The sequence below is a fragment of the Talpa europaea genome (genome assembly GCF_964194135.1).
Source record: "Talpa europaea genome assembly, chromosome: 7".
Lineage (NCBI taxonomy): Eukaryota > Metazoa > Chordata > Mammalia > Eulipotyphla > Talpidae > Talpa > Talpa europaea.
Genome location: NC_140074.1, coordinates 47728888 through 47745316, shown reverse-complemented (window position 1 = coordinate 47745316; position 16429 = coordinate 47728888). Strand labels below are relative to the sequence as shown.

At 37.5% G+C, this 16429-nt stretch overlaps 1 pseudogene across 1 annotated transcript; it reads left to right on the top strand.

Moving 5' to 3' along the window:
* The first annotated feature begins 15406 nt into the window (after positions 1-15406).
* LOC311174130 (transcription factor BTF3-like) lies at positions 15407-15905 on the top strand (annotated as a pseudogene). Its single transcript has one exon. The product of its transcript is annotated as a transcription factor BTF3-like (transcript).
* The last annotated feature ends 524 nt before the right edge of the window (positions 15906-16429 follow it).

Sequence of the window (16429 nt, the reverse complement as noted above, 5' to 3'; positions counted from 1 at the left end):
CACAAACTTGGCTTTCTTTGGAGCTTTCTTTATTGGCTGCTGCAATTGGAACGTGAGAGAAGAGAGAGAGAGAGAGAGGAGAGAGAGAAAGGGTATTGAGGAAAAAGAAAAAAAAAAAAAAGACAACCAAAGCCACTATTTCAAAAATAATCCCTATAAAATAGAAGTGCATTGTGTTTTTGTATATTTTCAAAAATGTGCCAAACTAAACCATTAAATGAGGATTTTGTTTCACAAAGTCTGCAAACTATTCAACCGCTAACCCACTATACCAAGAATGTGGTGCCAACCAAAATATGTCAAGATTAGTAGTGCTCAATAAAATCTCAAAACCAAATGACATGCAAGCTGTATTTCATGATTAGAGAGCTTCCTTATGTCAAGGAACATACATATTAACTTGTTTAAACACAGCGATGGGCTGTCACTCTGTTTGTCAAAAGCAGAGAAAGGAGATTCTAGTGCTTACCAAACCCATCCAGATGATACTTCGCAATTCCTATCTTCCAGGCAGACAGCATGGACACTGTCCAATTAATCCTGACATCATCTGAGACATGAGGAGCTGAAGGAGAATGAGTGAAGAGAGAGAGAGAGCTTGAGGGAACACACTTCCCACTCTGCAAAGCAAGGTTGGCAATTGCCTTGCCCAAAACCTTGACACAGGTTCAAAGCTGGGATTAGAATGGAAAATTCTTACTTTTTTCTACTGAGTCATCAAAATTACAAAATGCAAACACCTTCAATCTTTTATTTTAAATCCTAAGAACTAACATTTGCATAGAGCTTTAAGGTCTAAAAAGGGCTCCTATGTATTGAATCCTCACCGCTGTTTTATTAATTTACATATTTTTACCCCCACTTTACAAAAAGAAGCCCAAATCCCAGGGAAATGAAATGACTTGCCCAAGCACCTACATCAAGAACCAAATAAAACTAGGACAGGAGGCTTCTGTCTCAAGCCTCCAAACAAAATGGGAACTACACAAAACAACGCTGCTCCTTCCAACACAGTATCTCTTTTTGTATGGAAACGCTTGCCTATGAACAGGATTCTAAAAATGGAGAGGGGTAATTATCTCATTCTCTGACTGTCAACAGCAAGAGCAGCTGTGTGCTTCTACCTGGCAGGAGAATGGAAGGGAGGTTCTTCTCTCATTTACAAAATACAGTAGTAAGATGTGTGACTATGAGGCCTCCCCGGTGGCGCAGCAGTTGAGCGCTGGGTTGCGAAGCTGCCTGCAGCCTCTGCAGCACCGGTTCGATCCCCGGCTGCTCCCCGGCCACCGGAGGAGGGTCCCACATGGTGCGCAGACCTCTCCTGCCGCCCGCTGCTCCCCTCAGCAGTGTACTTCGGTCCTTCTGCCTGCTCTGCTCCCTGCTCTGGCTCTGGTGAATTCTCTCACCCTCTGTGTTTCTGACTGTACCCAGTGCTTGTATAAATAAATAAATAAATCTTTAAAAAAAAAAAAAAAGTGACTTTTCTCATGAGCTGAGTGATGTGACCCTCAAAATTTTGTATGTGAAATCCCTAATCCGCAGTAACTTGAGAATGTGACTCTATTTGGGAAAAGGACCTTAATCAAGTTAATTAAGGTAAAATGAGGCCCATGTGGGCAGGCCCTAACTCAGCAAGAAAAGACCAGGATACAAAGAAAAAACCAAGGTACCGCTGGAAGGTGGCTGCCTGCAGGTCAAAGAGAGAAGTTTCAGAAGAAACCAAAGCTAGTGACACCTGGATCTTGGAATTCCAATCTCCAGAACCGTGAGAGAATTAATTTCTGTTTTTAAGCCTTCTGTTATGGCCCCTAGTAAACTAATATAACTTCTCATCCCCAGACCCCTGCCAGGGCCTTTCACACAGCCAGGGAGTCCTGGATCCTAGGCCCTTTGCCCGCAGTGCCCAGCCCTTTACTTTCAGCAGAGTAGACACCTCTTCAATGTTCATCTTCAATGTTCAACTCAAATGCCACGGCTCCTCCCCCATGAGGCCTTCCCAGCTATCCATCTGCGGCTACATCGGCAGGCGGTCACAGACCTCTATTAGATGGCTACCCCCTACACTATTCGGATGGCTTTTCCTCCTGTGGAAAGGGAATCTTTCTTACTTGTTTCCCCAACTCAGCATAAAGCCCATCAGAGAGAAGGCCCTCAATGTTTAATGAGGGCACAAAAGGGAAAATGAAGGAAAGAGCAGCAATCGTGATAAGCAACAATAATAACCCACTTTACCCGTGAGGTGGAATAACCTAATAACAATAAAAGCTTATTAAATGTTAGCTACATCTCAAACACTACTCTAAGTGCTACACTTGTATTAAACAACCTTATCTTCCCAGTACCATAAGTAAATAATAGTGTCATTCTCACTTTACTGCTGAGGACCAAGGTGTTCCAAGATAACTAACTTGCCTAAGGTCATGCGGAACTAGAGATTTAAAATCAGGTATTTGGCTTCAGAATCTATATACATGCCTACAAAAATGTCTTCCAAGGAGAAAGGAAAGGAGGAAAGGAAGACCATGGAAAGGAGCAAAGCTAGGGAAGTAATCACCAACTATGTAAGCTTGGACAAGATACCTGAATTCTTTGACACTCAGTTTCCTCTTCTGCTTATTTCAGGAAAGATTCAAATGAGTCATATATACATGAATACATTATAATCTCAGACTGCTATACACCACACAGCCTCTATTTTTAGATGCCAGGAAGCAATCAAGTAATCCCACAAGACCTTCCACTTGCAGACTGGATTTTCAGGTAGAGATATTTTGCATAGTGGATAATCTCAGGAGATGAATTTCAAGGAAGAAAAGAATGGGGTAGGCAATGATGAGCATTAGAAAGAAATTATCTGCCTCCCAGTGGGACCAGAAGTAGCCCTGCCTTCTCAAAAAACTCTAGGGAGACAATCCCTTGAATATTTCTGTCCCCCTCTAGTTGTACCTTTCAAAGACCTTGACAAGGAATGTCTCTGAGGAGACCTGTGGAGTTCTTGACCCCAGTTCAGAAATCAAAAATGACATGTTGAGAGTCCTCAAATCAAATTTATATTAAAACTTCAATTTACTAATCCAGTTTGCTGGACCGAGAACTTAGACTTACGGCCCTGATATCAACCGTGAGAATTTCCTGTGTTTCCAACCTGGAATTTTCTGGATCTTTTATCTTGTTTTTCTTTGGGTTTGAAATACTTTCTTCAATGTAACACCATCATTCATCTCTCTTTTTTCTTTAATTCAGAAATTTCATTGAACACTAAACGATGACATAATAGGGCCTAGTGAAGAGACATGGCTCGTTGCACTGCACCCGCAAAGATCTCCTTGAAGTTTTTCAAATGACCCAGTTAGCTAGGCTGGGAGTAGAATGGTTAAAGCACTTGGAGGAAATCAACTGCAAATAGAAAGACTATGTTTGACATAATCTCCTCCAGAAGCCTCTCCTCCAGTCATTGTTATCCAGCCTGGAGTATCAGGTGAAGGTTCTTGACTACCTCCCTGTGGCATTTTGTCTCACCACATAACTGATAACAAAGTGATGGATTATCAAACAAGATTATTACTGCTTTAGCAAATAAAAACCATGTTTTGTGTTGAGAGAAAATGCTTACTATCCCTATCAGCCTGGCTAAATATTTACATACCATGGGCTTTCTAGAGTCCCTGTTCTTTCAAATCTGATTTCTAAAAAACAACACAGAGGTTAAGTTAACAAAGAGGGAACATGCTGTGCTTTCACACTAAGCTAAATGCACCTCTAGGAGAAAACAGGTACTGCCTAAAAAGTGGAACTGGGTAAATCCAGGGCCTCCGAGGCCACGCAATCAATGGGTACATGTGACAGAGACTGAGGTGAATGTGCTAGGAAGAATTCAAATGCCTACTTTAGAGGAAATGTAAATGAAAGTTTATAAAGATCCAAAGCACACATGTAACTCTGTGTGTGTGTGTGTGTGTGTGTGTGTGTAGTGGAGCAAAGGGTTTCTACTAAGTTTCATGCTGGTTTGTTGCTTTACACTTCCTTCCAAAGTCCTTTTTCCTTCATAACCTACATTTCTTCCCCCTACTCCCCTTTCGATTTTTCCTTAATCTCTTCATTTTACAGCTGATACATAGAGACACCTAAGAGAAATTAAAAGACTTGTAAATGCCCAGAAAGGATCCTCAAACCCACATTTTCTGATGCCTAAGGCAGACCCTTGCTATTGCAACTGTCTGGTCAACACAGGATGCTCTCCCAAGGGAAGGAATACAGAGGGGTTTTATTTAACTGCATGTATTCAGATTGACAAATCCGAAATTCTGAAATTATTATTTGATTTAAGAAATGCAAACAGAAATGAATGTAACTTAAAGTAGGAAATGTGCACACAAAAATGGAGATAGAAATAGGTTTGGAAATTGTGTAATGGTCAATTCATATTTGTTACTAACCTTGGTTATAATACAACGCACTGCTAACAATGGCTACTTGCAGTCCAAGTTATTTCACATAATCAGGCTTCCTTCTATAAAGGATAGATCTTGCAAACCTAAAAGAGCAAACAAAACGTTAATTCTCTTCATGTGAAATTCATAGAAGCTCTTGGTTCCAGTGACATTTCATCTGCCACACAACAAATAGTACTGGTCTGCCCTTCACTGCAAAGGAACTTCTACTCCATGGCCTAGGGAGGTCCACAAATGCACCAGGCAAGATAATCTATGCTTTGTCCTCCAGTTTTTCAGGAGGCATGTGTTCTTCCAGGGAAATAACCAGAGTAGCCCTGGGGTAAGAACAGGCTGTCAGGTGCTATGTCTGAGAATCAAGTGTTCCAGGCACATATTGGTCACCCAATGAATATATTCTTGGGGGGGGGGAATAATGAGCATAACCATTAAAATGTAATGTTTCTCTTTTTCTTTTAAGATTTTGTTTATTTTTGCCAGAGGTGCGGGACAAGGGGGTGGGTAGGGTGGGTAAGAGGATTCACCAGAGATAGAGCAAGGAGCAGAACAGGGAGATCTACACTGCTAAGGGGAACAGAGGACAAGACAAGAGAGGTCTGCTACGCCGTATGTGTTAGCTCCCTGGCCTGGGATCCAGCTCAAGTCATTGCAGGTGGGCCTTTGCGGTGGTAGCACTGAAACTTAACCCCTAAGCCACCAGGGAGGACCCTGTAATGTTTCTCTTTTACTATGACATGTCATACAAAATGTGACAAATATTAAAATAGTAGAATCATGACTTTTCCCCTTAAATAATTAGAAGTTTGAAAGGAGATAGATTTTGACAATACAAGTACAACAAATAATATGTTACAAATTATCTACAAGTTCATATAAATATCAGCAATAAAAGCACATCTTCCCTCTCCCACAATCTTTTTTCCCTATCTCTAGAAGGGTTATCTCTTTACACTTGGTATGTATCCTTCTAGTTCTTTTCTATTATAGAACTTTTTCTGTTATATAATACACATATGCAGTAAGCCCTCACTTAATGTTCTTGATAGATTATTAGAAACTTCAATTTTAAATATAATGACCTATAATGAAACTGACCTTATCATGGACTGATTGATATAAACAGCAGTTAAGTTTCAGCAGCGGACTTCTGGTCACAAAAAAAAAAAAAAAAAAAAAAAAAGATCAAACTTCTAAATAAACTTCCAAAGCACTTCTAACATTAAACAATAATTTGCATTCATTCATTCATTTTTCACCATGTCTATTCCAGCTCAGGGCCTCAGGTCATGGGAACTGGCAGCTTAGGGCACACAACGTGGGACCCAGTTCTGGACAGAAGCCCTTTCCACCAAAGGGCAAGTCACACCCATACCCAAATGCACTCAGACTGGGACAATTGAGACACACTAATGAGCTAATGTCCACACCATTGGATGTGGAAGGGAAGTGAAATTCCTGGAGAAAGCCCATGCAGACATGGAAAGGCAGTGGCCCCAGATAGGAACTGATATTCTTTTTCTCATCAACATTATAGAAAAATAACTTTGAATGAAAAAATACCATTTGAGGATCTGCTGTATAATATGTATAGTAATGTGTAGCTTATGGATGGTCCAGTCCATGATAGACTGCACACACAAAGGCTGCACCATGTGACTGGGTGTGCAGCATGCTATACCATCTAGGTTGTGGAATTTCACTCTATGTCGTTCACATAGTGACCAATCACCCAACAACACGTTTCTGAGAATGTACCCCGCTCATTAAGGAGTACATTGTATGTGTATATACATATACATATGTAGACATATAATGTACATGTGTACAGATGTATATGTGTATATATGTATATATCCATGCACTGATACTGCTTCTACCACTATCTGGTATATTTGTGTATGTGTATGTGTATGCATATAGTGAAACATTTTGTCTTTTCTCCCCAATAATATACTCATTTCTTATTCTTACAAAATCTTCAGTTAGGATCTCTATTTTAATTTTGGGGAGGAGTAAAGACAATCAACCTTCCCATCCTGCTCCTGCTTTCAGAGGTATGTTCTATATTACCATAAAATTTTACCATAAAATTTCGGATTTCTGGTAGAAATGCTCTACCAACTTACTAAATTTTCTATTTGTGAACAGCCTGGAGGTCATTTTGCTTTAATTAATTTAAGTCACAAATAGGCATTGACATATCAAACGTATTTTTTTTCTTTCTTTTTTTATTTTTTTATAATAAATTTTATTTTTATATTCCCCATACACTTGCAACCCCCACATTCTGACCCCAATCCCTCCCCTCCCGCCCCCCACCCCCCAAAAAGTGTCTCTGGTTCATAGTTTTTTGTTGATTTTGATTTTCGCTTTCTTATAGTTATTCATTTTCCTGGTCCCTTATTTAAGTTTTCTAGATTCCTGCTATGAGTGAGACCATCCGGTATTTTTCTTTTTCTTTATGACTTATTTCGCTGAGCATGATCCCTTCCAGCGCCATCCATGTTGCTGCAAATTGCATGTGTTTATCTTTTTTGAATGCTGAGTAATATTCCATGGTATATATGTACCACATCTTCTTGATCCCGTCATCTATTTTTGGGCATTTGGGCTGTTTCCAAAGCTTAGCTATTGTAAACAGTGCTGCTATAAACATAGGGGTGCAGGTGCTCTTTGGAATTGATGTTTCTGTGTCCTTTGGGTAAATACCTAGGAGTGGAATTGCTGGATCATATGGAAGCTCTATGTTTAGTAGGTCCAGAAATCTCCACACAGCTCTCCATAGTGGTTGGACCAGTTTGCACTCACACCAACAGTGCAGGAGAGTTCCTTTTTCTCCACAACCTCGCCAACATTTGTTGTTGCTAGTTTTTTTAATATGTGCCATTCTCACTGGTGTAAAATGGTATCTCATGGTAGTTTTGATTTGCATTTCCCTGATTACAAGTGATGTTGAACATTTTTTCATATGCCCGTTGGCCATTTGCATTTCCTCTTCAGAGAAGTTTCTTTTTAGCTCTTCTGCCCATTTTTTGACTGGGTTATTTTCTTTGTTGTTGTTGAGTCTCATCAGCTCTTTGCAGATTTTTGTGATCAGTCCTTTATCATTAGTGTTGGGTGCAAAAATGTTCTCCCAGTCAGTGGGGTTTCTCTTTGTTTTTGTTATTGTCTCTTTTGCTGTGCAGAAGCTCTTTAATTTGATGTAGTCCCAGCTGTTGATCTTTGCCTTCACTATCACTGCTTTGGGTGATGTATCTGTAAAGATGTTTTTGATGTGCAAATCACGTAGTGTTTCGCCTATATTTCCTTCTATATATTTTATGGTTTCAGGTCTTATGTCTAGTTCTTTAATCCATTATGAGTTGATCTTTGTGTATGGTGTGAGGTAGTGGTCAAGCTTCATTCTTTTGCATGTAGCGACCCAGTTTTCCCAGCACCATTTATTGAACAAACTTTCTTTGCTCCAATGCATAGTCTTTGCTCCTTTGTCAAAGATTAGTTGACCATAAATCTGTGGGTTTATTTCTGGATTTTCTATTTGATTCCATTGGTCTGTATGTCTGTTCTTGTTCCAATACCATGCAGTTTTGATGATTATGGCTTTGTAGTAGAGTTTGAAGTCTGGGAGTGTGATGCCTCCATTCCCTTCTTTCTTTTTCAGGAGAGCTTTGGCAATTTGGGTTTTTTTGTGATTCCATATGAATTTCATCAATAATTGTTCTATTTCTTTGAAGAATGACATTGAAATTTTGATTGGAATAGCATTGAATCTGTATATTGCTTTTGGTAGGATGGCCATTTTAATAATGTTTATTCTTCCAATCCATGAGCAGGGGATGTCTTTCCATTTCTTTGTGTCTTCTTCTATTTCTTTTAACAGTGTTTTATAGTTTTCTTTGTATAGGTCCTTTACCTCTTTTGTTAGATTTATTCCCAAATATTTGATTTTTTTTGTTTCAATAATAAAAGGGATGGTTTTTTTGATTTCTTCTTCTTCAGATTTATTGTTTGTGTATAGGAAGGCTACTGACTTTTGTGTGTTGATTTTGTATCCTGCCACTTTACTGAACTGATTGATGAGTTGAATTAGTTTTTCTGTGGAGTTTTTGGGGTTCTCTATGTATATTATCATATCATCTGCAAATAGTGATAGTTTGACTTCTTCTTTTCCTATTTGGATTCCTTGGATGTCTTTCTCTTGTCTTATTGCTCTGGCTAGGACTTCCAGTATTATATTGAAAAGCAGTGGTGAGAGTGGGCATCCTTGTCTTGTTCCAGATCTTAATGGAATTGCTTTCAGCTTTTCACCATTGAGAATGATACTGGCTGTTGGCTTCTCATAGATGGCTTTTATGATGTTGAGGTATGTTCCTTGTATCCCAAGAATTTCAAGGGCTTTTATCATGAATGGGTGTTGCACTTTGTCGAAAGCTTTCTCAGCATCTATTGATATTATCATATGGTTTTTATATTTCTTTTTGTTGATGTGTTGGATAACGTTGATTGATTTTAAGATGTTAAACCATCCTTGTGTCCCTGGAATGAATCCTACTTGGTCGTGGTGAATTATCTTATGGATACATTGTTGGATTCTGATAGCTAAAATTTTGTTGAGGATTTTTGCATCAGTGTTCATTAGGGAGATTGGCCTGTAGTTTTCCTTTTTTGTGTTGTCCTTATTTGGTTTTGGTATTAGTGTAATGTTGGCTTCATAGAATGTGTTTGGTATTGTCTCTTCCTTCTCAATTTTTTGGAAGAGTTTGTGAAGGATAGGCACCAATTCATCTCTGAATGTTTGGTAGAATTCGTCAAACGTATTTTTTTAGTACTATTGGTATGAACCAACTTTTCCTCTAACTTTCTAAAATGTAGTAAAATACATTCCTGTATTTCCTACTGTTCGACCATTATTGCATTCCTAGTATTAACACTAGTTGGTAATAATGAATTCAGTGTTACATATTTTACTTGGAGCTTCACATTTATGTCCCTAAGGCAGACTGACATGTAGCAGTCATTTTCTATGAGAAGTCATTTTTAGTTTTGGTACCTCAACTATACAGGATGACAGTTGAGTTGGGATTACTTCCCTCTCTTTATTAACAGCAAGGGTTAAATTGTTCTTAAGCATATGAAGATTTAAAACTCATTAAACAGTCTGGGACTGTTATCTTTCAGGATAGATTGTTTTATTACTTTTTCTACTTCTTCTATCGTTATTATTCTCTTTAGGTTTCCTGTCACCTTTTGAAATGATATTGATAATTTTGTTCAATTTCAAACTTCAAGAATTTATTAAATTATGTCTACACTGTTTTACAAAGGATATTGGTAATTATATTTTCCTAGGAATATGTTCTATTCAAATAGATTTTCGAATTTGTTATGTTATTGTCAAGGATATTATACTTTTATAGCTTTTTGAAAATTTCCTCTGAAACTGTAATTAAGTCCTCTCTAGTACGGAAAGTTTATTTGTATCCTTTCTCTTTTTTTCTTGATCATATTTATCAAAGTTTTTGTTTACTTTATAGCACTTCAAAGAAATAATTTTGGGTTTATAGACAAAGTCATTATTGTATTCTTTCGATTTTCATGTTGCCAAGTATCTCCATCCTTACTTATTTTACTCTTCTTTTCTTTATTATAGAGTTTTTTAATGCCATTTTATTTTCTAATAAGTGAATTGAGGCTACAAAATTCCCTCTAAATGCAGCTTTAGTCATAATCAGCAAGTATTGATAGAACTTCCATTTTTTTTTGATAAATGTCTTTATTTTTGTCTTAAATCAAGAGTTATTTGGAAGAATGCATTTTTTTAAAATAGATGGGTGGGTCTAGAGGATTCTCCTTTTGTTGTTACTATTTAATCTTACAATATTTTGTTCAGAGATTATAAACAATAATTCCTGCTCTTTGGATTTTATGGAGGTTTTTCCAGTACATAATCAAATTTTATAAATGTTTCACAGGTATTTGAAACATGTAAATTCTCTAGGTGATGAATATAAAGTCTATAAATATTTAAGATGTATAAATTATATGTCATAGCAGTTTTATTAAATGTTTTTAAAATTCTGTCTTCTGCATTTATTCACTTTTGAGATAGTCTTTAAATTCTCCCACTATGATTATGGTTATCTATTTCTCTATGTACTTTCATCATTGTTTGCTTTGCTTTAATATTCCATAACTTTGTTCTGCATATGATTGTGAATTCTTATTACATGTCTTAAGAGCAGAAAGCAACATTTTTTTCTTTATCCAATCTGAAAGTCTGTTTTTTTAAAGGGTGAAATTAAGACATCCATATTTAGTGTGATTTCTTATAAGTCTGACTTACTTCTGGCCACCTATATTATGGTTTATATTTATCATTTTTTTTGCATTCAGACTTTTTTGTCTCAGCCTTTTGTTAACATTATTGTAATTATTCCATTTTCTTCTAAGTGTTTAAAAAGACATGTATCCTTTTCCCATTCTTTGCTTTGACATTTTAACATTCACATTTAAATATATATATATTTTATCAATGTCTAGAAATAATCAGTATCTCTATTATACTTCTGATCAGGCAACAATCTGAAGACAATTCTGTCCCCATCTCTATGTCTTATTCTCTCATCCTTGTATTCCCATATCTACTTTTTACAGTTTGGGATTTCAGTTCAATAATATTATTATTAAAAATTGTTTCTATTTTATATATCAATCGTTTTGTAGATTCAGCTATAACTTAATTTTTTTGGCCCATATATTTCTCATTGCTGTATTCATTAGTTTTTCCTATTGTTTCATAACAGTATTTTTTTAACCCTTAATTTTTTTTAATATTTATTTATTTATACATACAAGAACTGGGGTACAGGTCAGAGGTTTTTTGGGGGGTTGAGCGGATTCTCCAGAGACAGAGCGGGGAACAGAACAGGCAGATCGACTGAAATACACTGCTGAGGGGAGCAGCGGGCGAGTCAGAAAAGGTCTGCTGCGCAATGTGGGTCACCAACCTGGCCGGGGATTGAACTTGTGCTGTAGTGGTTGCGGTGAGCTTCATAGGTTGCATCTTAACCCCTTGTGCCACCAGGGAGGCCCTTTATAACAGTATGTGTTGAGGAGTACTTTATAAGAGGATCTGTGGTCATGTCCAAAAAAGTTTTTATTTTATCCTCTCACTGGACCACAAGTTAGGTTGGGTATAGAATTGTTTGATTTCAGTAATGGACAACCCTTAGTATTTTAATTCCATGTACTAGTCACTATTTTTGTGGGGTTTTTTTCCCCATAAGAATGAATGGAGGAAATGTGTTAAATCTGCTCTGGAAAAAAATTACTGAGGTTTAATACGTGTAAGGATTGTTTTTCCCCCCTCTAATTTTGCATGGGGCGAAGAAGCAAAGAAACTGAAACTAAAAATGGGATTCATTCTCATAAACTCTTATGTAAAATGAATTCTAAGTACCATCTGCTGAAGTGAAGAGATTAACAATAGAACAAAACTCCAAGAGCTTCATATGCCATGCTGATCACTTTCTAAAAGCAACTATATTCATGTTAAAAGGGGTCTGATTCAGGATAAAATTGATTCAAGGTAAAACTTGTTTTCTGGAATAATATTACTGCTAATATTAGCTATTGACAGTAAGTAATGCTAGTGACAAAGGAATCAGATTATACTAAAACATTTGTATTTCAGTTTTGGCCTAAAGTACTCTGTTGTTAATATAATAATTTGCCATCAGAAATTGTCATGTCATGGCATTTCAATAGAGAGCATTTTTTAGGAGAAACATCTGTTTACACAGTCTTTTATTACAATCTGTGTCCTTAATTATTCTAGTCAATGAGTCAATGAAAATTTACTTATTGGAACCACAAAATTTAAAAAATACCATTCACCACATAGCTTAAATAGGCTATTATAAAGAGAAAAATAAAATCTCTGAATGACTAGTTTTACAAACTGAAATCTATAAAAATAAGAGAACATATTTTTCATCCCTCTACTCTTTTTTTTTTTTTTTTTTTTGTGGGACCCTCGCGGGCAGCTGGGGAATGAACCGGTGCTGCAGAGGCGGCAGGCAGCCTTGCAGCCCAGCACTCAATTGCTGCACCACCAGGGGAGGCCCCATCCCTCTACTCTTATCACCATCATCTCCTTCCCCTCAAACTCCCTTGTCATTAGAAAGGGAGAGAACAAGTTTCATGGGTCTTATTCAAAACAAGGAAAACAAATCATTGTTCATATTTCAACTCTTCTGCTACAAGGTGGTACCTCTTAGATCACCCACACCATTCCTCACCAGCCCCACTCACTGAATAACTAAGTGTCCAAAATAGAATGCCACAAATCATAGCCACTAAAAGGTCACAAAGAAGCAACTTTGTATGACAAAATTTATAAGACAAATTAATCAAGGAATTTTAATGTGGTAGTTATGTTATTTGGCTATATGGGTGGCAGTGAAGTTAAGGGAACTCTACACCCATTTTCTGTGTATTTGTGTACTGTTTAAAACTTTTACAATGAGGATATAATCTTACACTAGTTATGTAATATTGTTAAAAGAAGGCAAAAATCACAAATGAACTAATCAGAAAGGTTAACAATGAAAGAAACATTTGAGATGACCTAGTCCCAAATCCCTCAGTTGGGAAGAAACTGAGACTGGAGAATGTAACTGATATATCCCAGGTCACAGAGTAACCCAGTTTCTAACTTCTAACCTCCATTTTGACGGGAGGCGGAGACTAGCACAGATCTGCACTGACAACAGGCATCTTCCCTGGAGAAAACAAAAGATGCCAGGACCGGAGTTAATCCAGAAACCATATAAGAAAGTGTTCCTTCATATACTGGAGGGAGGAAAATGTCAAAACCAGGAGTTATATGTTGAGAAAAGGTCAGAATTCATAGAGTCAATCCAAAATTCTGGAATCCAGGCTGTAGGAACCAATCGAGGCATCAATCAAACTGGACCAGCTGACTCCTCCAACAACTGCTGAGGCTGGAGGTCTTTGCTTTGTGAGTCTATTTAGTAGATCAGGTTTAGACACAGCCAGCAGGGTCAGGTGACAGCCAATGGCTGAGAGCTGGCGAGACTGAACATACTATACGTTGAATTCTAGTTTAAGGATCTTTGTACTGCTCCATCATATGTCAAACACTAGTAGTAAGAATGTCTAATGCCTAGTTATGAGTGATACAAAAGCAGATATAAAAATTTACAGACTCATGGGTAAAAAGACATAAAATCCTTCAAGAGGAGCTAAAAGCAATCTCTAAAGGCTATATTTTCTTATATTCCTGCAGCCTAGCAATATTATTTTCATACGATTGGGACTGGGTCCAAAATACCAAAAAGACAGTGAGTTTCAGGGTAAACCACAAGAAACGAAAAAACTGAAGGACTTGGGTATAGATGGTTCTGGTAACCATAATGACATCTATTCACGTATTTATCCTCCCCTCAGATAGTAAAACAAAATGGTGTCTTATGAAACAATAAAATAGTACCGGAAGATTATAAATACCAAAGTAAATTGAAGTTCAAGTTAAGCTTCACATTTATGGAAAGTCTAAACAAAATTCTTGATAATTAATCTCCCAAATGTATAAATCTGCTGCAGACATGTGCACATAAATTATAATAAAGAATGTTGAAATGCAATTTGATTCAAAGTGCTTTTTAGTAAAGTACATAATGATGCATGCTGAGGAGATGCAGGTATATTTAATTGGATATAATTAAAATAATGATGTGTGTTTAAAATAATGATATATTAAAAAAAATTTAAATGTAAGTGGCTGAAGAACCGGTAATAAAAAGTCAAAGCAGTAACTACTTTTTGATTACCTGATTATTCATAGGGCTAATAACTTTCATTTAACAAGTAATGTAGTAATGCTGTAATAATGTCAGTCAGGAGCGATCTAGGCAGCCTTGCCGATAAGAGGGGGACCTTGGTTTCCCCCTCTTCATGGTGTGTTTCATCCTCTAGGTCTCTTTACAAGCCAACACTCTTCATCCAAAAGAATTTGATATGGCCTTTTGATATGGACTGTATCAGCAAATATGGGCAAGATAGGTTAAATTTTGAACATTGTTGAACATTACATGTACCCATGTAATAGGTACATGAGGCTCAGTATATTTTTCCTCTCGACTTCTTTTATGTTTGAAATGTTCTTTTATATTTAGTAAAGAAAAATCCAAGTCTCACTCTGTGTTTAAGTATTGATTGTATTATATTTGATCATTTTGCTTCTTCCCCATCAAAAGACATAATTTATTATGTGTGTGTGTGCTTGCACTAGTTCTAGAACATGAGGCCTACAGATTGCCTTCAAATAAGAGGACAAGTAGCAGATAAATAGACATTTCTAAATCTTAGCCCTGGTTAGGTAAAGACTGAGTCAGTCTATGGTGCCCTTACTAGTCATTTACCACTCTTCCTGCTTCAAGTGGAATCAATGAGTCCTTTCCACCACAGCTATGCTCCTGGGCTTCTCAGACGAACAACCAATAAGCCAGTGCCCTCTACCCAGACATCTCATTACCTTCCACCCTGTGCTGTCCTGCTGTGACCTCAAACCCAACTCAGTTCAGCTTCTTGCAGGGTTGTATAAGTAATCCATGCCTTTGAACCCCAAGCTCTATAATTCTGATCTTAAGAGAGGCAAGGTTTGGTCGAATATATATATATATATATATATATATATATATATATATATATATATATAGTTCTTGCTTATGTGGTTAAGCTTTTGCAGTCAAAAGGAGAACTTGACTTATGGTGCATTTATAATATCTCTTAGAAATCATGTTGCTCTAGCTGCCATCTTGCATCCCCACCTAATCTTAGCTGGCCTACCCAAGACCCTCCTGAGCACCAACCCTACTCCCCCAAGCAACCACTTTTTTGCTCCAATAAGATGAAAGAACTGTCTAACTATCATGAACCAGAAGAAACTGGCCAAACTGCAAGCACAAGTACACATTGGTGGGAAAGATACTGCTTGCAGACAAAAAGAAGAAGGTAATTCATAGAAGAGCTACAGCATATGACTAAAAAAAAAAAACAACAACAACACACCATATCTCCTTAAAGAAGTTAGGGGTAAACAATATCTCTGATATTGAAGAGGCTAATATGTTCATAGACTAAGAAACTGTGGTCCCTTTTAACAACCCTCAAGTTCAGGCATCTGACACCAAACACTTTCAGCATTACAAGCCATGCTGACACTGACACAAAGCAGCTGACACACCTGCTATCCAGCATCTTAACCAGCTTGGTGCAGACAGTCTGACCAGTTTAAGGAGACTGATTGAAGCTCTGCCCTAACAATCTGTGGATGGAAAATCACCATTTGCTGCTGGAGACAATGGCGATGATGAAGTTCTAAATCTTGTGGAGAATTTTGACGAGGTTTATAAAAATGAAGCAAACTGAATTGAGACAACTTCTGAAGAAAAAAAAAACTTAAAGAAGTTACTGGAAGCTACTCTTTTATGCTATGACTGTTTTGAAAATTTTTGTTAATGGATCTGATAAAATCTAGATCTCTATTTTTAAGTTTGAGTCCTGTGGAAATTGCCAAGGTAGAGGACAGGTCACTGTCTATGGGCCTCACCTGTGTGCACAATTGTAAGATCACTCAGGCTGAGGGAACAACACTGGGGTTTATTTAACAGGGGAAACAAAGAGTTTCTAAAGCCACACGTGGCTAACTATCTCATCCCAGATAGTATCCATAGAGTCCATAGGTCTCAAACAAAAGGCCACTCATTCAAGATGGCACTGTCCTGTTAATGAGGACCTGGAGCTTGTTGGATGCTGACAAGCAGTGGGCCAGGGTCCAACTCATGGTGGCAGCTGGAGGCGCACACAGGTGGGACAGGAAATAACTGGTCTTGCCCCCTGCTTATGCAGTGGGGCTCCAGTTTCATACACAATTCATTTTAATTAAGCTGAAA